Genomic DNA, 24,072 nt, shown 5'->3' with positions numbered 1-24,072 from the left:
TTAGTCGTTGTTTTCTGTGAAAGCCGTTGCTGTTGTATCCCTGGCTGTGTCTGAATTGATAGATGTATTATTAGTTGTTTGTAACTGTGAAAGACATTTCTGTTGTGTCCATGGCTGTGTCTGAATTGGTAGATGCATGATTAGTTGTGGTAACTGTGAAAGCCGTTGCTGTTGTATCCCTGGCTGTGTCTGAATTGATAGATGTATTATTAGTTGTTTGTAACTGTGAAAGCCGTTGCTGTTGTATCCCTGGCTGTGTCTGAATTTGTAGATTAATTATTAGTCGTTGGAAACTGTGAAAGACATTTCTGTTGTGTCCATGGCTGTGTCTGAATTGGTAGATGCATGATTAGTCGTGGTAACTGTGAAAGCCGTTGCTGTTGTATCCCTGGCTGTGTCTGAATTTGTAGATGAATTATTAGTAGTTGGAAACTGTGAAAGACATTTCTGTTGTGTCCATGGCTGTGTCAGAATTGGTAGATGCATGATTAGTCGTGGTAACTGTGAAAGCCGTTGCTGTTGTATCCCTGGCTGTGTCTGAATTTGTAGATTAATTATTAGTCGTTGGAAACTGTGAAAGACATTTCTGTTGTATCCCTGGCTGTGTCTGAATTGGTAGATATATGATTAGTCGTTGGTAACTGTGAAAGCCGTTGCTGTTGTATCCCTGGCTGTGTCTGAATTTGTAGATGTATTATTAGTCGTTGGTAACTGTGAAAGCCGTTGCTGTTGTATCCCAGGCTGTGTCTGAATTGGTAGATGCATGATTAATCGTTGGTAACTGTGAAAGACCTTACTGTTGTATCCCTGGCTGTGTCTGAATTGGTAGATGTATTATTAGTCGTTGGTAACTGTGAAAGCTCTTGCTGTTTTATCCCTGACTGTGTCTGAATTGGTAGATGTATTATTAGTTGTTGGTAACTGTGAAAGCTGTTGCTGTTGTATCCCTGGCTGTGTCTGAATTGGTAGATGTATTATTGGTCGTTGGTAACTGTGAAAGCCGTTACTGTTGTATCCCTGGCTGTGTCTGAACTGGTACATGCATGGTTAGTCATTGGCAACTGTGAAAGCCATTGCTGTTGTATCCCTGGCTGTGTCTGAATTGGTAGATGTATTATTAGTCATTGGTAACTGTGAAAGCAGTTGCTGTTGTATCTCTGGCTGTGTCTTAATTGGTACATGCATGATTAGTCGTTGGTAACCGTGAAAGCCATTGCCGTTGTATCCATAGCTGTGTCTGAATTGGTAGATGTGTTATTAGTCGTTTGTAACTGTGAAAGCCGTTGCTGTTGTATCCCTGGCTGTGTCTGAATTGGTAGATGTATTATTAGTCGTTGGTAACTGTGAAATACATTTCTGTTGTGTCCATGGCTGTGTCTGAATTGGTAGATGCATGATTAGTCGTGGTAACTGTGAAAGCCGTTGCTGTTGTATCCCTGGCTGTTTCTGAATTGGTAGATGCATGATTAGTTGTTGGTAACTGTGGAAGCCGTTGCTGTTGTATCCCTAGCTGTGTCTGAACTGATAGATGTATTATTAGTCGTTGTTTTCTGTGAAAGCCGTTGCTGTTGTATCCCAGGCTGTGTCTGAATTGGTAGATGCATGATTAGTCGTTGGTAACTGTGAAAGACCTTACTGTTGTATCCCTGGCTGTGTCTGAATTGGTAGATGTATTATTAGTTGTTGGTAACTGTGAAAGCAGTTGCTGTTTTATCCCTGGCTGTGTCTGAATTGGTAGATGTATTATTGGTCGTTGGTAACTGTGAAAGCCGTTACTGTTGTATCCCTGGCTGTGTCTGAACTGGTACATGCATGGTTAGTCATTGGTAACTGTGAAAGCCATTGCTGTTTTATCCCTGGCTGTGTCTGAATTGGTAGATGTATTATTAGTTGTTGGTAACTGTGAAAGCAGTTGCTGTTTTATCCCTGGCTGTGTCTGAATTGGTAGATGTATTATTGGTCGTTGGTAACTGTGAAAGCCGTTACTGTTGTATCCCTGGCTGTGTCTGAACTGGTACATGCATGGTTAGTCATTGGTAACTGTGAAAGCCATTGCTGTTGTATCCCTGGCTGTGTCTGAATTGGTAGATGTATTATTAGTCATTGGTAACTGTGAAAGCAGTTGCTGTTGTATCTCTGGCTGTGTCTGAATTGGTACATGCATGATTAGTCGTTGGTAACCGTGAAAGCCATTGCCGTTGTATCCATAGCTGTGTCTGAATTGGTAGATGTGTTATTAGTCATTGGTAACTGTGAAAGCTGTTGCTGTTGTATCCCTGGCTGTGTCTGAATTGGTACATGCATGATTAGTCATTGGTAACTGTGAAAGCCATTGCTGTTGTATCTCTGGCTGTGTCTGAATTGGTAGAGGTATCATTAGTCGCTGTTAACTGTGAAAGCCGATGCTGCTGTATCCCAGGCAGTGTCTGAATTGGTAGATATATGATTAGTCGTTGGTAACTGTGAAAGCCGTTGCTGTTGTATCCCTGGCTGTGTCTGAATTGGTAGATGTATTATTAGTCATTGCTAACTGTGAAAAGCAATACTGTTGTATCCCTGGCTGTGTCTGAATTGGTAGATGCATGATTAGTCGTTGGTAACTGTGGAAGCCGTTGCTGTTGTATCCCTGGCTGTGTCTGAATTGGTAGATGTATGATTAGTCATTGCTAACTGTGAAAAGCAATACTGTTGTATCCCTGGCTGTGTCTGAATTGGTAGATGCATGATTAGTCGTTGGTAACTGTGGAAGCCGTTGCTGTTGTATCCCTGGCTGTGTCTGAATTGATAGATGTATTATTAGTTGTTTGTAACTGTGAAAGCCGTTGCTGTTGTATCCCTGGCTGTGTCTGAATTTGTAGATTAATTATTAGTCGTTGGAAACTGTGAAAGACATTTCTGTTGTGTCCATGGCTGTGTCTGAATTGGTAGATGCATGATTAGTCGTGGTAACTGTGAAAGCCGTTGCTGTTGTATCCCTGGCTGTGTCTGAATTTGTAGATGAATTATTAGTAGTTGGAAACTGTGAAAGACATTTCTGTTGTGTCCATGGCTGTGTCTGAATTTGTAGATGTATTATTAGTCGTTGGTAACTGTGAAAGCCGTTGCTGTTGTATCCCAGGCTGTGTCTGAATTGGTAGATGCATGATTAATCGTTGGTAACTGTGAAAGACCTTACTGTTGTATCCCTGGCTGTGTCTGAATTGGTAGATGTATTATTAGTCGTTGGTAACTGTGAAAGCTCTTGCTGTTTTATCCCTGACTGTGTCTGAATTGGTAGATGTATTATTAGTTGTTGGTAACTGTGAAAGCTGTTGCTGTTGTATCCCTGGCTGTGTCTGAATTGGTAGATGTATTATTGGTCGTTGGTAACTGTGAAAGCCGTTACTGTTGTATCCCTGGCTGTGTCTGAACTGGTACATGCATGGTTAGTCATTGGTAACTGTGAAAGCCATTGCTGTTGTATCCCTGGCTGTGTCTGAATTGGTAGATGTATTATTAGTCATTGGTAACTGTGAAAGCTGTTGCTGTTGTATCTCTGGCTGTGTCTTAATTGGTACATGCATGATTAGTCGTTGGTAACCGTGAAAGCCATTGCCGTTGTATCCATAGCTGTGTCTGAATTGGTAGATGTGTTATTAGTCGTTGGTAACTGTGAAAGCCGTTACTGTTGTATCCCTGGCTGTGTCTGAATTGGTAGATGTATTATTAGTTGTTTGTAACTGTGAAAGCCGTTGCTGTTGTATCCCTGGCTGTGTCTGAATTGGTAGATGCATGATTAGTCGTGGTAACTGTGAAAGCCGTTGCTGTTGTATCCCTGGCTGTTTCTGAATTGGTAGATGCATGATTAGTCGTTGGTAACTGTGGAAGCCGTTGCTGTTGTATCCCTAGCTGTGTCTGAACTGATAGATGTATTATTAGTCGTTGTTTTCTGTGAAAGCCGTTGCTGTTGTATCCCAGGCTGTGTCTGAATTGGTAGATGCATGATTAGTCGTTGGTAACTGTGAAAGCTCTTGCTGTTTTATCCCTGGCTGTGTCTGAATTGGTAGATGTATTATTAGTTGTTTGTAACTGTGAAATACATTTCTGTTGTATCCCTGGCTGTGTCTATATTGGTAGATGTATTATTAGTCGTTGGTAACTGTGAAAGCTCTTGCTGTTTTATCCCTGGCTGTGTCTGAATTGGTAGATGTATTATTGGTCGTTGGTAACTGTGAAAGCCGTTACTGTTGTATCCCTGGCTGTGTCTGAACTGGTACATGCATGGTTAGTCATTGGTAACTGTGAAAGCCATTGCTGTTGTATCCCTGGCTGTGTCTGAATTGGTAGATGTATTATTAGTCATTGGTAACTGTGAAAGCAGTTGCTGTTGTATCTCTGGCTGTGTCTGAATTGGTACATGCATGGTTAGTCGTTGGTAACCGTGAAAGCCATTGCCGTTGTATCCATAGCTGTGTCTGAATTGGTAGATGTGTTATTAGTCATTGGTAACTGTGAAAGCCATTGCTGTTGTATCTCTGGCTGTGTCTGAATTGGTAGAGGTATCATTAGTCGCTGTTAACTGTGAAAGCCGATGCTGCTGTATCCCAGGCAGTGTCTGAATTGGTAGATATATGATTAGTCGTTGGTAACTGTGAAAGCCGTTGCTGTTGTATCCCTGGCTGTGTCTGAATTGGTAGATGTATTATTAGTCATTGCTAACTGTGAAAAGCAATACTGTTGTATCCCTGGCTGTGTCTGAATTGGTAGATGCATGATTAGTCGTTGGTAACTGTGGAAGCCGTTGCTGTTGTATCCCTGGCTGTGTCTGAATTTGTAGATGTATTATTAGTCGTTGGTAACTGTGAAAGCCGTTGCTGTTGTATCCCAGGCTGTGTCTGAATTGGTAGATGCATGATTAATCGTTGGTAACTGTGAAAGACCTTACTGTTGTATCCCTGGCTGTGTCTGAATTGGTAGATGTATTATTAGTCGTTGGTAACTGTGAAAGCTCTTGCTGTTTTATCCCTGACTGTGTCTGAATTGGTAGATGTATTATTAGTCGCTGTTAACTGTGAAAGCCGATGCTGCTGTATCCCAGGCAGTGTCTGAATTGGTAGATATATGATTAGTCGTTGGTAACTGTGAAAGCCGTTGCTGTTGTATCCCTGGCTGTGTCTGAATTGGTAGATGTATTATTAGTCATTGCTAACTGTGAAAAGCAATACTGTTGTATCCCTGGCTGTGTCTGAATTGGTAGATGCATGATTAGTCGTTGGTAACTGTGGAAGCCGTTGCTGTTGTATCCCTGGCTGTGTCTGAATTTGTAGATGTATTATTAGTCGTTGGTAACTGTGAAAGCCGTTGCTGTTGTATCCCAGGCTGTGTCTGAATTGGTAGATGCATGATTAATCGTTGGTAACTGTGAAAGACCTTACTGTTGTATCCCTGGCTGTGTCTGAATTGGTAGATGTATTATTAGTCGTTGGTAACTGTGAAAGCTCTTGCTGTTTTATCCCTGACTGTGTCTGAATTGGTAGATGTATTATTAGTTGTTGGTAACTGTGAAAGCTGTTGATGTTGTATCCCTGGCTGTGTCTGAATTGGTAGATGTATTATTGGTCGTTGGTAACTGTGAAAGCCATTACTGTTGTATCCCTGGCTGTGTCTGAACTGGTACATGCATGGTTAGTCATTGGTAACTGTGAAAGCCATTGCTGTTGTATCCCTGGCTGTGTCTGAATTGGTAGATGTATTATTAGTCATTGGTAACTGTGAAAGCAGTTGCTGTTGTATCTCTGGCTGTGTCTGAATTGGTACATGCATGATTAGTCGTTGGTAACCGTGAAAGCCATTGCCGTTGTATCCATAGCTGTGTCTGAATTGGTAGATGTGTTATTAGTCGTTGGTAACTGTGAAAGCCGTTACTGTTGTATCCCTGGCTGTGTCTGAATTGGTAGATGTATTATTAGTTGTTTGTAACTGTGAAAGCCGTTGCTGTTGTATCCCTGGCTGTGTCTGAATTGGTAGATGCATGATTAGTCGTGGTAACTGTGAAAGCCGTTGCTGTTGTATCCCTGGCTGTTTCTGAATTGGTAGATGCATGATTAGTCGTTGGTAACTGTGGAAGCCGTTGCTGTTGTATCCCTAGCTGTGTCTGAACTGATAGATGTATTATTAGTCGTTGTTTTCTGTGAAAGCCGTTGCTGTTGTATCCCAGGCTGTGTCTGAATTGGTAGATGCATGATTAGTCGTTGGTAACTGTGAAAGACCTTACTGTTGTATCCCTGGCTGTGTCTGAATTGGTAGATGTATTATTAGTTGTTGGTAACTGTGATATACATTTCTGTTGTTTCCCTGGCTGTGTCTATATTGGTAGATGTATTATTAGTCGTTGGTAACTGTGAAAGCTCTTGCTGTTTTATCCCTGGCTGTGTCTGAATTGGTAGATGTATTATTGGTCGTTGGTAACTGTGAAAGCCGTTACTGTTGTATCCCTGGCTGTGTCTGAACTGGTACATGCATGGTTAGTCATTGGTAACTGTGAAAGCCATTGCTGTTGTATCCCTGGCTGTGTTTCTGAATTGGTATTTGTATTATTAGTCATTGGTAACTGTGAAAGCAGTTGCTGTTGTATCTCTGGCTATGTCTGAATTGGTACATGCATGATTAGTCGTTGGTAACCGTGAAAGCCATTGCCGTTGTATCCATAGCTGTGTCTGAATTGGTAGATGTGTTATTAGTCATTGGTAACTGTGAAAGCTGTTGCTGTTGTATCCCTGGCTGTGTCTGAATTGGTACATGCATGATTAGTCATTGGTAACTGTGAAAGCCATTGCTGTTGTATCTCTGGCTGTGTCTGAATTGGTAGAGGTATCATTAGTCGCTGTTTTCTGTGAAAGCCGTTGCTGTTGTATCCCTGGCTGTGACTGAATTGGTAGATGCATGATTAGTCGTTGGTAACTGTGAAAGACCTTACTGTTGTATCCCTGGCTGTGTCTGAATTGGTAGATGTATTATTAGTTGTTTGTAACTGTGAAATACATTTCTGTTGTTTCCCTGGCTGTGTCTATTTTGGTAGATGTATTATTAGTCGTTGGTAACTGTGAAAGCCATTGCTGTTGTTTCCCTGGCTGTGTCTGAATTGGTAGATGTGTTATTAGTCGTTGGTAACTGTTAAAGCCGATGCTGTTTGTATCCCTGGCTGTGTCTGAATTGGTAGATGCATGATTAATCGTTGGTAACTGTGAAAGCCGATGAGGTTGAATCCCTGGCTGTGTCTGAATTGGTAGATGTGTTATTAGTCGTTGGTAACTGTGAAAGCCGATGAGGTTGAATCCCTGGCTGTGTCTGAATTGGTAGATGTGTTATTAGTCGTTGGTAACTGTGAAAGCCGATGAGGTTGAATCCCTGGCTGTGTCTGAATTGGTAGATGTGTTATTAGTCGTTGGTAATTGTGAAAGCCGATGAGGTTGAATCCCTGGCTGTGTCTGAATTGGTAGATCTTTAAACCTGCTAGAAACCAGCCATTTACTCTGTAGTGATGGTGGAAACATAATGGTCAAGAACATTGCACCAGTAATAACATGGTTAGCATCTTTAAACCTGCTAGAAACCAGCCACTTACTCTGTAGTGATAGTGGAAACATAATGGTCAAGAACGTTGCACCAGTAATAACATGGTTAGCATCTTTAAACCTGCTAGAAATCAGCCATTTACTCTGTAGTGATCGTGGAAACATAATGGTCAAGAACATTGCACCAGTAATAACATGGTTAGCATCTTTAAACCTGCTAGAAACCAGCCATTTACTCTGTAGTGATGGTGGAAACATAATGGTCAAGAACGTTGCACCAGTAATAACATGGTTAGCATCTTTAAACCTGCTAGAAACCAGCCATTTACTCTGTAGTGATGGTGGAAACATAATGGTCAAGAACATTGCACCAGTAATAACATGGTTAGCATCTTTAAACCTGCTAGAAACCAGCCATTTACTCTGTAGTGATGGTGGAAACATAATGGTCAAGAACGTTGCACCAGTAATAACATGGTTAGCATCTTTAAACCTGCTAGAAACCAGCCATTTACTCTGTAGTGATGGTGGAAACATAATGGTCAAGAAAGTTGCACCAGTAATAACATGGTTAGCATCTTTAAACCTGCTGGAAACCAGCCATTTACTCTGTAGTGATGGTGGAAACATAATGGTCAAGAACATTGCACCAGTAATAACATGGTTAGCATCTTTAAACCTGCTAGAAACCAGCCATTTACTCTGTAGTGATGGTGGAAACATAATGGTCAAGAACATTGCACCAGTAATAACATGGTTAGCATCTTTAAACCTGCTAGAAACCAGCCACTTACTCTGTAGTGATAGTGGAAACATAATGGTCAAGAACGTTGCACCAGTAATAACATGGTTAGCATCTTTAAACCTGCTAGAAATCAGCCATTTACTCTGTAGTGATCGTGGAAACATAATGGTCAAGAACATTGCACCAGTAATAACATGGTTAGCATCTTTAAACCTGCTAGAAACCAGCCATTTACTCTGTAGTGATGGTGGAAACATAATGGTCAAGAACGTTGCACCAGTAATAACATGGTTAGCATCTTTAAACCTGCTAGAAACCAGCCATTTACTCTGTAGTGATGGTGGAAACATAATGGTCAAGAACATTGCACCAGTAATAACATGGTTAGCATCTTTAAACCTGCTAGAAACCAGCCATTTACTCTGTAGTGATGGTGGAAACATAATGGTCAAGAACGTTGCACCAGTAATAACATGGTTAGCATCTTTAAACCTGCTAGAAACCAGCCATTTACTCTGTAGTGATGGTGGAAACATAATGGTCAAGAAAGTTGCACCAGTAATAACATGGTTAGCATCTTTAAACCTGCTGGAAACCAGCCATTTACTCTGTAGTGATGGTGGAAACATAATGGTCAAGAACATTGCACCAGTAATAACATGGTTAGCATCTTTAAACCTGCTAGAAACCAGCCATTTACTCTGTAGTGATGGTGGAAACATAATGGTCAAGAACATTGCACCAGTAATAACATGGTTAGCATCTTTAAACCTGCTAGAAACCAGCCATTTACTCTGTAGTGATGGTGGAAACATAATGGTCAAGAACATTGCACCAGTAATAACATGGTTAGCATCTTTAAACCTGCTAGAAACCAGCCATTTACACTGTAGTGATGGTGGAAACATAATGGTCAAGAACATTGCACCAGTAATAACATGGTTAGCATCTGTAAACCTGCTAGAAACCAGCCATTTACTCTGTAGTGATGGTGGAAACATAATGGTCAAGAACGTTGCACCAGTAATAACATGGTTAGCATCTTTAAACCTGCTAGAAACCAGCCATTTACTCTGTAGTGATGGTGGAAACATAATGGTCAAGAACGTTGCACCAGTAATAACATGGTTAGCATCTTTAAACCTGCTAGAAACCAGCCATTTACTCTGTAGTGATGGTGGAAACATAATGGTCAAGAACATTGCACCAGTAATAACATGGTTAGCATCTTTAAACCTGCTAGAAACCAGCCATTTACTCTGTAGTGATGGTGGAAACATTATGGTAATGAATCTGAGCCAAATGTATTGCCTATGTCATCACAACAAATATTATTGGGTGATTTTTTTTCTAGGTTGCACAGCAAGATATTTACGAGTAATTTAGAGCAGACCGAAGTCGCCTGTCAACTTGAGTTAGCTAACTATCTAGCAAACATTAGCCAGCCAGCTAGCTAGGTAAGCTAAGAAAACATGCATTAATTCAACTTTGCCTAGCAATAAAGTGACTTATTAACAAGTCAATGTAAACAAGTCTACAACCCAGATGCCACTGAGAATATTCTTCCACTTCACAGCCACTTCAAGAAGTTATTTACTAAAATATTTTCTTAAATAGTTTAAATAGTCTGAGCTTCATGTGTCTCGCCTGGCAGCATGAGGTTGGCCCTTGAAATGTATAATTTGAATATACAGTAGGTACAGTGGGGCAAAACAGTATTTAGTCAGCCACCAATTGTGCAAGTTCTCCCACTTAAAAATATGAGAGAGGCCTGTAATTTTCATCATAGGTACACTTCAACTATGACAGACAAAATGAGAAGAAAAAATCCAGAAAATCACATTGTAGGATTTTTTATGAATTTATTTGCAAATTATGGTGGAAAATAAGTATTTGGTCACCTACAAACAAGCAAGATTTCTGGATATCACAGACCTGTAAATTCTTCTTTAAGAGGCTCCTCTGTCCTCCACTCGTTACCTGTATTAATAGCACCTGTTTGAACTTGTTATCAGTATAAATGACACCTGTCCACAACCTCAAACAGTCACACTCCAAACTCCACTATGGCCAAGACCAAAGAGCTGTCAAAGGACACCAGAAACAAAAATGGAGACCTGCACCAGGCTGGGAAGACTGAATCTGCAATAGGTAAGCAGCTTGGTTTGAAGAAATCAACTGTGGGAGCAATTATTAGGAAATGGAAGACATACAAGACCACTGATAATCTCCCTCGATCTGGGGCTCCACGCAGGATCTCACCCCGTGGGGTAAAAAATGATCACAAGAACAGTGAGCAAAAATCGCAGAACCACACGGGGGGACCTAGTGAATGACCTGCAGAGACCTGGGACCAAAGTAACAAAGCCTACCATCAGTAACACACTACGCCGCCAGGGACTCAAATCCTGCAGTGCCAGACATGTCCCCCTGCTTAAGCCAGTACATGTCCAGGCCCGTCTGAAGTTTGCCCGAGAGCATTTGGATGATCCAGAAGAAGATTGGGAGAATGTCATATGGTCAGATGAAACCAAAATATAACTTTTTGGTAAAAACTCAACTCGTCGTGTTTGGAGGACAAAGAATGCTGAGTTGCATCCAAAGAACACCATACCTACTGTGAAGCGTGGGGGTGGAAACATCATGCTTTGGGGCTGTTTTTCTGCAAAGGGACCAGGACGACCGATCTGTGTAAAGGAAAGAATGAATGGGGCCATGTAAGTGAGATTTTGAGTGAAAACCTCGTTCCATCAGCAAGGGCATTGAAGATGAAACGTGGCTGGGTCTTTCAGCATGACAATGATCCCAAACACACCGCCCGGGCAATGAAGGAGTGGCTTCGTAAGAAGCATTTCAAGGTCCTGGAGTGGCCTAGCCAGTCTCCAGATCTCAACCCCATAGAAAATCTTTGAAGGGAGTTGAAAGTCTGTGTAGCCCAGCAACAGCCCCAAAACATCACTGCTCTAGAGGAGATCTGCGTGGAGGAATGGGACAAAATACCAGCAACAGTGTGTGAAAACCTTGTGAAGACTTACTGAAAACGTTTGACCTCTGTCATTGCCAACAAAGGGTATATAACAAAGTATTGAGATAAACTTTTGTTATTGACCAAATACTTATTTTCCACCATAATTTGCAAATAAATTCATTAAAAATCCTACAATGTGATTTTCTGGATTTTTTTTCTCTTTTTGTCTGTCATAGTTGAAGTGTACCTATGATGAAAATTACAGGCCTCATCTTTTTAAGTGGGAGAACTTGCACAATTGGTGGCTGACTAAATACTTTTTTGCCCCACTGTATGAGCTACTACTGTAAGGAAATACTGTATGTTAAAGTCATTATTACAGTAGGCTTCCAATTACAGTTAAACTGTAATTTTCAGCATTATACCCATAATACAGTGCTATCTATGGCATTAATGCTGTAAACCACATCTACTGTACTTTACTGCGCGTTATACAGTGTTTTACTGACATTACAGAAAAGTCTTACAGTGCACGCACAAACACACACACACACACACACTCACACACACACACACACACACACACACACACACACACACACACACACACACACACACACACACACACACACACACACACACACACACACACACAAAACCCACCCACCAGCACCAGTACTTCAGGGCTCAACCCTAAAGTGCTATCCACCCACACATGTACATTAACCTGATTTATTTGGCAAGATTTTCCCCAATAACAATCACATCAACGAGTGATTTACCTTATTGTTCCGAGGTACATGTTAAGTTTCGACTCAAGTTAGTTATTTGGATGGGGAGTCTTTTTAAAATGTGTGTACACCGATATTCTGTGTGCATGTTAGTGTGTGTGTGTGTGTGTGTGAAAGTGCCTGTTTGTTGTTTTACTGCCATGGCTTATTTCAGCCCTGAGCACCCCTCATCAGAAGGTTTAGGGGGAAACAATATCCAAAGTGGGTTCTCATCTCTCTCGGTGGATCCCCTCTAGCCCCAGAGTGTTACCAAAAATGGGAAGCCATTAGCTCCTCACACTCATCTGGTTCCAATCTTAGCCCAGTTGAGCTTTATTGCTAACACTAACCCACAGACCAGACTAGAGACACACTCCTCTATCTTTCGGTCTCGCTCTGTGTCGGTCTGACGGTCGTTCGGTCTGTCTGGCAGTCTGTCTGGCGGTCGGTCTGGCGGTCTGGCGTGCTGTCATGCAGTCTGTCTGTTTGTCCAACTGTCTCTGTCTGTCTCTCTCTCTTTCCATCTACCTCACTGTCTACATTTCTCTTCCCCCCCTTCTCATTCTATTAGTCTCGCTCTCCCCACCTCTGTCTCTCTCTTTTACCCCTCTCCTACTCCCTCTCTCTCTTCCCCCCCTTCTCATTCTATTAGTCTCGCTCTCCCCACCTCTGTCTCTCTCTTTTACCCCTCTCCTACTCCCTCTCTCTCTTCCCCCCCCTTCTCATTCTATTAGTCTCGCTCTCCCCACCTCTGTCTCTCTCTTTTACCCCTCTCCTACTCCCTCTCTCTCTTCCCCCCCCTTCTCATTCTATTAGTCTCGCTCTCCCCACCTCTGTCTCTCTCTTTTACCCCTCTCCTACTCCCTCTCTCTCTTCCCCCCCTTCTCATTCTATTAGTCTCGCTCTCCCCACCTCTGTCTCTCTCTTTTACCCCTCTCCTACTCCCTCTCTCTCTTCCCCCCCCTTCTCATTCTATTAGTCTCGCTCTCCCCACCTCTGTCTCTCTCTTTTACCCCTCTCCTACTCCCTCTCTCTCTTCCTTCCCCTTCTTTATAATCCTTCGTGTTATGAAAGGTAGCAGCACCTTTTTCATGCCGAGATTCCACAGGAGGTTTGCATTTGGAAGTCATATCTGAAAAGGTACGTTGTGCCGCGAATCAGAGCCCCATAAAATGAACTTGTATTTCACAGCACAAGGGTTTGATAGAGAGGGACCTGTGTCTGGGGCAAGACTGACCCAGAGTTATTGGGACCATCTGCCCAGAATCTTCATTTACAGTTACACTCCGAGTCCAGTTTCAGAGTTTCAGACCCCCTCCCCACCTGTTGCCAGCCGCTGGCCCTCCTCTAGTTCCCCCTCCCTCTCTCTCTCTCTTTATTTCTTTGAGTGAGTTCTCTCTCTTACAAGCACACATTTTCCATATTCTGTCCACTTCCCTCTGGTTTCTCTCCCTCTCTCTCTGTCTCTCTCTCTCGCTCTCTTGTTCCCCCTCTCTCTCTGTCTGAGGACTGTGTAGTGTGGATATTGAACGTGAGTAACCTGGTTGGTGCTGACAGTGCCTTGTCCAGACACACACACTCACCTCCATTTTGTGTAATAGTGGAGTAGTCAAGAGACTTGAACTGAGAGAGCATACATACTACACTATATGTACATCCCTGCAGATGCATTGATGTAATGCATTGTATTTTGTCGGTGTTATTAACATAAATACTTAAACCGAGAGAGCATACATACTGTACGTACATCTCTGCAGATGCATTGATGTAATGCATTGTATTTTGTCGGTGTTATTAACATAAAGACTTAAACCGAGAGAGCATACATACTGTACGTACATCTCTGCAGATGCATTGATGTAATGCAATGTATTTTGTCGGTGTTATTAACATAAAGACTTAAACCGAGAGAGCATACATACTGTACGTACATCTCTGCAGATGCATTGATGTGATGCATTGTATTTTGTCGGTGTTATTAACTGAATTATCTGGCAGCTGTGACATCTGCTTCCTCTCCATATCTGAAAACTAAATTTGAGAAATGCCTCATGGCTTTGAAATATTAGCATGTTTATTGGCCAACTCTGGTTGACACTGACCAGTACCAGCTTTCAGTTCTGATTGGATATGAGGCTGTTTGTCTGCCTTGAGTTATCGGGGGGGGGGGAAACAATTACCAGAATTCTTTCTCTCTCTCTCTCTATCTCTTTCATAGACTTTACTAACATGGCAAGTTAAATGACTTACATTGTCAAAGTACACTTATAACAACAATGGTTGGACCAACAGCAATAAGGCGTCAAATAATAGTAGTAGTGGACATGGGATTACCATTAACAGCAACTACAACAACAATATTCATGAGAGTAATAATACATTAAAGCAATAGTAGAAGACCAGTCACAAATTGACTGAAAGTCAATGGCATGGTATGAAAGACAAAACAAAAATGCAAATTGTATTGATATTACATTAAACTTTTCATTGGCCAATCCCTCAGGATGAGGACTCATATTTGGCTGCCAAAACTGCACATTTGAGCTTTTCATCCAATAACATATTTTAGTTTCAAATTCTTTGTACTGAAATGATGATTTTGTGAAAGAAAGATTATCTTAAGTATATGTATTTGTCACAGTCTAATATTCAAATGCAGCCCTGTCTCTACCAGGGGAATAGTGAGCACAGCCTGTCCTCTCTGGGCAGCCAGGTTTGTCTGTACCTAGTCAGTGTTTTCCTCAGTTTTCTATCAGTCACATTGGTCTGATAGTTTGCCACCTTGTACTGACGGTTTAGAGCCAAATAGCATAGATTTTAATTTACTTTGATTCTTTGTGGTGTCTTTCCAACATGTGATGTACTGTGTATATTTCTTTGCTTTGTGATAATTTCGTTGGGACAGATTTTCTGAGTACTGTCCTGAGGCTCTATGGGGTGGTTTGGGTTAGTGAACTGAGCCTCAGAACCAGCTGGCTGAGGGGACTCTTCTCTTGTTTCATCTCTTGACGTTGTAGAGCTGTGTGATGAAATGTTTCAAGGTCGCTTATTTTTAGATGGTTGTAAATTTGATGGCTTTAAAAAAATTCAAGTAAGGAGGAGGTATTGGCCCAATTCGGCTCTACATGTGTTTTTTTTAGTTTTTGTTTGTACTTCCAATACAGTCTTGCAAAACTCTGCATGCAGTATTTTGATTGGATGTTTGTCCCATTTGGTACATTCATTATTAGACTGTGGAACCCATACTCCACTGCCATTTTTATAGTAATTTATATGAATTTGGCGCTCTGCATTTTCACTGGCTTTTGGCCAGGTGGGACATATCCCAGAGAGGGTAAAACCTTGTTTTTAAACCACTCCACACATTTCTTCTTAACAAACTATAGTTTTGGCAAGTTGGTTAGGACATATACTTTGTGCATGACACAAGTAATTTTACCAACAATTGTTTACAGACAGATTATTTCACTTATAATTCACTGTATCACAATTCCAGTGGGTCAGAAGTTTACGTACACATTTGAGTCAATTGGAGGTGTACCTGTGGATTAATTTCAAGGATGACCTTCAAACTCAGTGCCTCTTTGCTTGACATCATTGGAAAATCAAAGGAAATCAGCCAAGACCTCAGAAGTAAAAATTGGAGATCTCCACAAGTCTGGTTCATCCTTGGGAGTAAAGTCCGAATGTCTGAAGGTACCACGTTCATCTGTACAAACAATAGTACGCAAGTATAAATACCATGGGACCATGCAGCCGTCATACCGCTCAGGAAGGAGACGCGTTCTGTCTCCTAGAGATGAACGCGAAAAGTGCAAATTAATCCCAGAACAACAGCAAAGGACCTTGTGAAGATGCTGGAGGAAACAGGTGGAAATGTATCTATATCCACAGTAAAATTAGTCCTATATCGACATAACCTGAAAGGACCCTCAGCAAGGAAGAAGCCACTGCTCAAAAACTGCCATAAAAAAGCCAGACTATGGTTTGCAACTGACATGGGGACAAAGATTGTACTTTTGGAGAAATGTTCTCTGGTCTGATGAAACAAAAATAGAACTGTTTGGCCATAATGACCATCGTTATGTTTGGAGGAAAAAGAGGGAAGCTTGCAAGCCGAAGAACACCATCCCAAGCGTGAAGTACGGGGGTGGTATCATCATGTTGTGGGGGTGCTTTGCTGCAGGAGGGACTGGTGCACTTCATATAATAGATGGCCTCATGAGGAAGGACAATTATGTGGATATATATTGAAGCAACATCTCAAGACATCAGTCAGGAAGTCAAAGCTTGGTCGTATTTGAGTCTTCCAAATGGACAATGACCCCAAGCATATTTCCAAAGTTGTGGCAAAATGGCTTAAGGACAACAAAGTCAAGGTATTGGAGCGGCCATCACAAGCCCTGACCGCAATCCCATAGAAAATATGTGGTCAGAACTGAAAAAGTGTGGTTGAGCAAGGAGGCCTACAAACCTAACTCAGTTACACCAGCTCTGTCAGGAGGAATGGGCCGAAATTGTGGGAGGCTCGTGGAAAGCTACCTGAAAGGTTTGACCCAAGTTAAACAATTTAAAGGCAATACTACCAAATACTAATTGAGTGCATGTAAACTTCTGACCCACTGGGAATGTGATGAAAGAAATATAATCTTAAATAAATAATTCAACTATTATTATTCTGACATGTCACATTCTTAAAATAAAGTGGTGATCCTAACTGACCAAAGGGAACTTTTACTAGGATTAAATGTCAGGAATTGTGAAAAACTGAGTTTAAATGTATTTGACTGGGGTGTATGTAAACTTCTGACTTCAAAAAATTGTGATCCTGACCACTTTGGATGATCATTATTTGAGTTGTTTTTTAGATTAGCTGTCATAGACAGAACCTATGCAGATGGTAGTTGCTGCTGTAACCCCTCCTTAGTGGGAGACTTCAGTGTTGTGTGGTGAGACCAGATGCTGCATATTGCTGCATATTCTTCTAATGTTTTTTCCAATTCATTCATGTAGAAGTTTAATTGTGTTGGACTTATTGGGCAGCACTGTTTCACTCCCCGTCCCTGAGAGAAGAAGTCTGTTTGCTTGTTGCCAATTTTAACCGCACATTTGTTTTTAGTGTACATGGATTTAATAACATCATATGTTTTCCCTCCAATACCACTTTCTATTAGTTTATAGAAAAAAATACCTTTGTGCCAGAATGAATCAAATGAATCAAATGAATCAAATGAATCAAATGAATCAAATGAATCAAATGAATCAAATGAATCACATGAATCAAATGAATCAAATGAATCAAATGAATCAAATGAATCAAATGCTCTATGAAACATGAGTATATGTTTTCTTTGTTTTGATTTCTTTGTTTGTCAATTAAAGTGTGGAGGTAAATAAATAAATGTGGTCTGTTGTGCGATTATTTAGTAAAAATCCAATCTGGCTTCTACTCAGGACGTTGTGTTCATCAAGGAAATGAAGTAGTCTGCTATTTATGATTCTCCAGGGAATTTTCCCAATTTGATGTTAATGCAAATTCCTATGTAATTATTTGGGTCAAAAGTGTTTTAATTTTTATAGATTGGTGTGATTAAGTCTTGGTTCCAAATATTGGTGAAAATACCTGCAGTGGCGATAATGTTGAAGGGTTTGAGTGTTGTCACGTTCTGACCTTAGTTCTGTTATTATATGTTTGAGAACCATATTTAGGTAGCCTGGTTTCACTTTTGAGTTGTGGGTGTTTATTTTCCGTGTCAGTGTTTGTGCCACACGGGACTGTTTCGTTTGTGTCGTTTATTCACGTTTATTGTTTTGTATTTCAGTGTTCATTTTGATTCAACATTATGGACACTTACCACGCTGCGCATTGGTCCTCCGATCCTTCTCGCTACTCCTCCTCAGAAGAGGAGGACGAAATCCATTACAAGTATAGCCAATTTGAATTTGTGGTCTGTATTTGTTCATTTCATTTCAAATACCATCAGCACCACAGGGCTTTTTTGGTTGTACTGTAGAGTGCATCGTTTTTTCCAATAAATCTTGTTCTGAAATTAAGGTATCAACAGGATTATGATCGTCTTTAACTGCAGATTCAAGGATTTTTAATTTTGCCTTGTATATTTTTTTTCTGGGCTCTTTGTTATATTGCTGTAGAGGTTTGCAAAGTGATTTCTCCACATATCACCATTTTGGACAGTCAATTCCTCACGATGTGGTTTGTTTAATTTATTCATATTTTCCCAGAAAGGGTTCAATTCTATGGATTCAACTACATCAAGCTTATTTTTTATGTGCTGTTCCTTTTTTGTTCTTAGGGTGTGTTTGTATTGCTTCAGTGTTTCCCAATAATGAAGCCATATATTTTGTTGTCTGTTGTTTTTGACTAGATATATTTCTCAATGACTTTCTAAGATTTCTGCAATCATTATCAAACCATTTTTCATTAGCTATTTTTTTGTTTGTTCTTATGCTTCTTTAGATTAGCCAAGGAGGCAAATATATGGTATGTTCCAAACCGCCACATTTACACCTTGTTTCCTCTAGGGGAATGTTTCCCCAGAAGTGATTACATGTTTAGGCTATTAATGGCTTTTTGGTAGATTCCTGTACTGTTTGCACACCATCTAGAGGCCTGTGATGTATCATGTCATGTATTGGGCTGCTTCATGGTTGGGTTCTTCTCAGTTACAGTGCCTTCAGAATGTATTCACACCCCTTGACTGGTGTGTGGGTTCAATTGGTCACTGGCCTACACACAATACACCATAATGTCAAAGTGGAATTATTATTATTAATTTTTTTACAATCTTAATGAAAAACCAAAAGCTGAAATGTCTTGAGTCAATAAGTATTCAACCCCTTTGTTGTGGCAAGCCTAAATAAGTTCACAACAAAAAATGTGCTTAACAAGTCACATAATATGTTGCATGGACTCAAGCTGTGTGCGATAATAATGTTTAACATGATTTTGAATGACTACCTCATCTCTCTACCCCACACATACAATTATCTGTAAGGTCCCTCAGTCAAGTAGTGCATTTCAAACACAGATTCAACCACAAAGACCAGGGAGGTTTCCCAATGCCTCACAAAGAAAAACACCTATTGGTAGATGGGTAAGGAAAGCAGACCTTGATTATCCCTTTGAGCATGGTGAAGTTATTAATTACACTTTGGATGGTGTGTCAATACACCCAGTCACTACAAAGATACAGGCGTCCTTCCTAACTCAGTTGCCGGAGAGGAAGGAAACAACTCAGGGATTTTACTGTGAGGCCAAAGGTGACTTTAAAACAGTTACAGAGTTTAATGGCTGTGATAGGAGACAACTGAGGATGGATCAACAACATTTTAGTTCATCCACAATACTAACCTAAATGACAGAGTGAAAAGAAGGAAACTTGTACAGTTAAACATGCATCCTGTTTGCAACAAGGCACTAAAGTAATACTGCAAAAAAAATGTGACAAAGCAATTAACTTTTTGTCCTGAATACAAAGTATTATGTTTGGGGCAAATCCTATCCAATACATTACTGAGTACCACTCTCCATATTATCAAGCATAGTGGTGGCTGCATCATGTTAGGGGTATGCTTGTAATCACTAAGGACAGGGGAAATGTTCAGGATTTAAAAGAAATGGAATGGAGCTAAGCAAAGGCTAAATCTTGGAGGAAAACCTGTTTCAGTCTGCTTTCAACCAGACACTGGGAGATAAATTCACCTTTCAGCAGGACAATAACCTTAAAGACAAGGTCAAATCTACACAGAAGTTGCTCACCAAGAAGACAGTGACTGTTCCTGAGTGACTACTCTAGCCCAGGACCTCCACATCTGGCAATCTTCTGAGACCTGCCACCCAGACAGCTGAAAGAATATCTGACCAAACTGTCAGAAACCGTATCAGGGAAGCTCATCTGCGTGCTCGTCGTCCTCACCAGGGTCTTGACCTGACGGCAGTTCAGCATCTTAACCGACTTCAGTGTGCAAATGCTCACCTTCGATGGAGAAAGTGTGCTCTTCACAGATGAATCCCTGTTTCAACTGTACCGGGCAGATAGCGTGTATGGCGTTATTTTACCTTTCTTTAACTAGGCAAGTCAGTTAAGAACAAATTCTTATTTTCAATGACGGCCTAGGAACAGTGGGTTGTCTGCATGTTCAGGGGCAGAACAACAGATTTGTACCTTGTCAGCTCAGGGGTTTGAACTTGAAACCTTCCAGTTACTAGTCCAATGCTCTAACCACTAGGCTACCCTGCCACCCCGTTATGTGGGCGAGCAATATGCTGATGTCAACGTTGTGAACAGAGTGCCCCATGGTTGCAGTAGGGTTATTGTATGGGCAGGCATAAGCTATGGTCAATGAACACAATTGCATGTTATCGATGGCAATATGAATGCACAGAGATACCGTGATGATCCTGAGGCCCATTGTCGTGCCATTCATCCACCACCCTTCCATGGCGTGTATACTCACCAGACATGTCACCCATTGAGGATGTTTGGGAGGCTCTGGATCGACATGTACGACAGCTTGTTCCAGTTCCCGCCAATAAGCCATTGAAGAGGAGTGAGACGACATTCCACAAGCCACAATTAACAGCTTGATCAACTTTATGTGAATGAGATCATTGCGCTGCTTGAAGCAAATGGTGGTCACACCAGATACAGACTGATTCTGATCCCCTACTTTAAAAAATAGTATCTATGACTAACAGATGCATTTCTGTATTCCCAGTTATGTGATATCCATGGTTTAGGGCCTAATGTATTTATTGTAAATGACTGATTTCCTGAATATGAACCCAGTAAAATCCTAGAAATTCTTGCATGTTGCTTTTATATCTTTGTCCATTGTACTAAAATCTATGGCAAGACCTGACAATGAGATGGATATCACATGACTGGGAATGGGCTGAGATGGGCTGTCTGTCCCCACCCTGAGATGGGCTGAGATGGGCTGTCTGTTCCCACCCTGAGATGGGCTGTCTGTCTCCACCCTGAGATGGGCTGTCTGTCCCCACCCTGAGATGGGCTGTCTGTTCCCACCCTGAGATGGGCTGTCTGTCCTCCCACCCTGAGATGGGCTGAGATGGGCTGTCTGTTCCCACCCTGAGATGGGCTGTCTGTCTCCACCCTGAGATGGGCTGTCTGTCCCCACCCTGAGATGGGCTGTCTGTTCCCACCCTGAGATGGGCTGTCTGTCCTCCCACCCTGAGATGGGCTGTATGTCCCCACCCTGAGATGGGCTGTCTGTCCCCACCCTGAGATGGGCTGTATGTCCCCACCCTGAGATGGGCTGTCTGTCCCCACCCTGAGATGGGCTGTCTGTCCCCACCCTGAGATGGGCTGTATGTCCCCACCCTGAGATCGGCTGTATGTCCCCACCCTGAGATGGGCTGTCTGTCCCCACCCTGAGATGGGCTGTCTGTCCTCCCACCCTGAGATGGGCTGTCTGTCCCCACCCTGAGATGGGCTGTCTGTTCCCACCCTGAGATGGGCTTTCTGTCCCCACCCTGAGATGGGCTGTCTGTCCCCACCCTGAGATGGGCTGTCTGTCCCCACCCTGAGATGGGGACAGAGATGGCATTGATGATTCATCATGTAGAGGCTGTAGAAAAGCCATATTTAGACAATGTATATATAGTTTAACAGTTCCATTTCTTCCATGCTGTTCATTTAAATAACGTACTATAATTTACCGGTTTCTCAGAGTTGTTTACCACCACTGTATGTTTGATGTGCGCCAATCCAGCGTCCTTCTATCCCCTGCGGTCTGCATTCCATTAACCTCTTTACCACATCTATCCCCGTTACCTCCCCGATCTCTTTCCAGAAAATCAGACTTTGAAATCCCTAAATGAGGTAAGATATTGTTTTTAATGTGTGAAATTTGGGGAGAAACACGGTTTCGCTCTAAGTAGCTCAATTTGGCCTCTGCAAGCCTCTGGATGCTCCGCAATTGTGTCACTTCCTCCGCACGGAGTCTCTGGACCGCGTTACCGGATCAAGCATTTATTGGTTTTTAATGGCAGCCTAATGCTAGTTACAGTACACCTGTGTGTCTGTTACCCTAACGATGCCCCTAACGACGCCCAGGGAGAAAACAGGCCGTAAATCCACAGGGCCCTACCTCAGCCTAACACAGGGCATCAGGAGGGTGTGTGAGAGAGAGTGTGTCTGTTCCCCTAACCCCTAACGACACCCAGGGAGAAAACAGGCCGTAAATCCACAGGGCCCTACCTCAGCCTAACACAGGGCATCAGGAGGGTGTGTGAGAGAGAGTGTGTCTGTTCCCCTAACCCCTAACGACACCCAGGGAGAAAACAGGCCGTAAATCCACAGGGCCCTACCTCAGCATAACACAGGGAATCAGGAGGGTGTGTGAGAGAGAGTGTGTCTGTTCCCCTAACCCCTAACGACACCCAGGGAGAAAACAGGCCGTAAATCCACAGGGCCCTACCTCAGCCTAACACAGGGCATCAGGAGGGTGTGTGAGAGAGAGTGTGTCTGTTCCCCTAACCCCTAACGACACCCAGGGAGAAAACAGGCCGTAAATCCACAGGGCCCTACCTCAGCCTAACACAGGGCATCAGGAGGGTGTGTGAGAGAGAGTGTGTCTGTTCCCCTAACCCCTAACGACACCCAGGGAGAAAACAGGCCGTAAATCCACAGGGCCCTACCTCAGCCTAACACAGGGCATCAGGAGGGTGTGTGAGAGAGAGTGTGTCTGTTCCCCTAACCCCTAACGACACCCAGGGAGAAAACAGGCCGTAAATCCACAGGGCCCTACCTCAGCCTAACACAGGGCATCAGGAGGGTGTGTGAGAGAGAGTGTGTCTGTTCCCCTAACCCCTAACGACACCCAGGGAGAAAACAGGCCGTAAATCCACAGGGCCCTACCTCAGCCTAACACAGGGCATCAGGAGGGTGTGTGCCTGTATGTCTCTATCACCTCCTTTTCATGGGGATGACTTCATTATCTGCATTTCCACACAGATTCCCACGCTCACACCAACACCCCATAAAGAAAACAGAGGACACAAACACACACACACACACAACAAATGGGTTGTGTGGAAAGGGGTTCCAGACACACGTTCTGGGCCCCTGAAAGCTGTCGTTCGTATGGGACACACACACATACAGGGTGTGTGTCCCGTCAACACATCTGTAAACATGACTGGTTAAGCCAAGGCAGAACTTTATGACACTGCCTCGTATTACAGAGGAAAATTAAAGCTTATCAAGGAATGCAGTTGAGTCTCTCCCAAGTCCGCGTGGCACATTTTACATAGAGGAATAGCGTGTGTGCCTGTCTGGCTAAATGTGTGTGTGTGTGTCTGTTTGTTGTCAATGTTTCATACTCTACTTCTCTGATCATTGTCACACCCAATTCAAACATAACTGCAGTACTTGGTGTTGCCTGTTTTATAACCTCAAACATGCCTTCTTTGTGAATGCATGTGTGAGGGGAGTTATTTCAGAAATTCCATGTCTTCTATAGTATCTTCAGCTCATATTAGCCTGTTACAGGGATCGGCTTCAGTTCTGCTGGGTCATATTCATTGGTACACACTGTCTGTTTCAGTCTGTTTTGGTTCCTAATGAACATGACCCTGAAGTGGACCAGACAGGAGTTTGGAATAGGACGTTTTTATGGGTTCGTTCTCCTGACTTCCATATACTCACTTGTCATTGCCATATAAACTACTAATCTCAATAAACTGAATTGAATAGTTTTATAAAAGAACAGCAAACAGCGTGTGTCTGTGTCTGTGTCTGTGTCTGTGTCTGTGTCTGTGTCTGTGTCTGTGTGTCTGTGTGTGTGTGTGTGTGTGTGTGTGTGTGTGTGTGTGTGTGTGTGTGTGTGTGTGTGTGTGTGTGTGTGTGTGTGTGTGTGTGTGTGTGTGTGTGTGTGTGTGTGCAGACATAGCAGGCCAAACAGCTTGGACAGACAATTAAACTATAGCTGCATGAAGATGGCACTCACAGCTTTTCAGCTTGAGGCCGAGAACTGGGTTGGGTTGGTGAA

The sequence above is a fragment of the Oncorhynchus kisutch genome, linkage group LG24 (assembly GCF_002021735.2).
Source record: "Oncorhynchus kisutch isolate 150728-3 linkage group LG24, Okis_V2, whole genome shotgun sequence".
Taxonomy (NCBI): domain Eukaryota; kingdom Metazoa; phylum Chordata; class Actinopteri; order Salmoniformes; family Salmonidae; genus Oncorhynchus; species Oncorhynchus kisutch.
Note: the sequence above shows the minus strand (reverse complement) of the source record.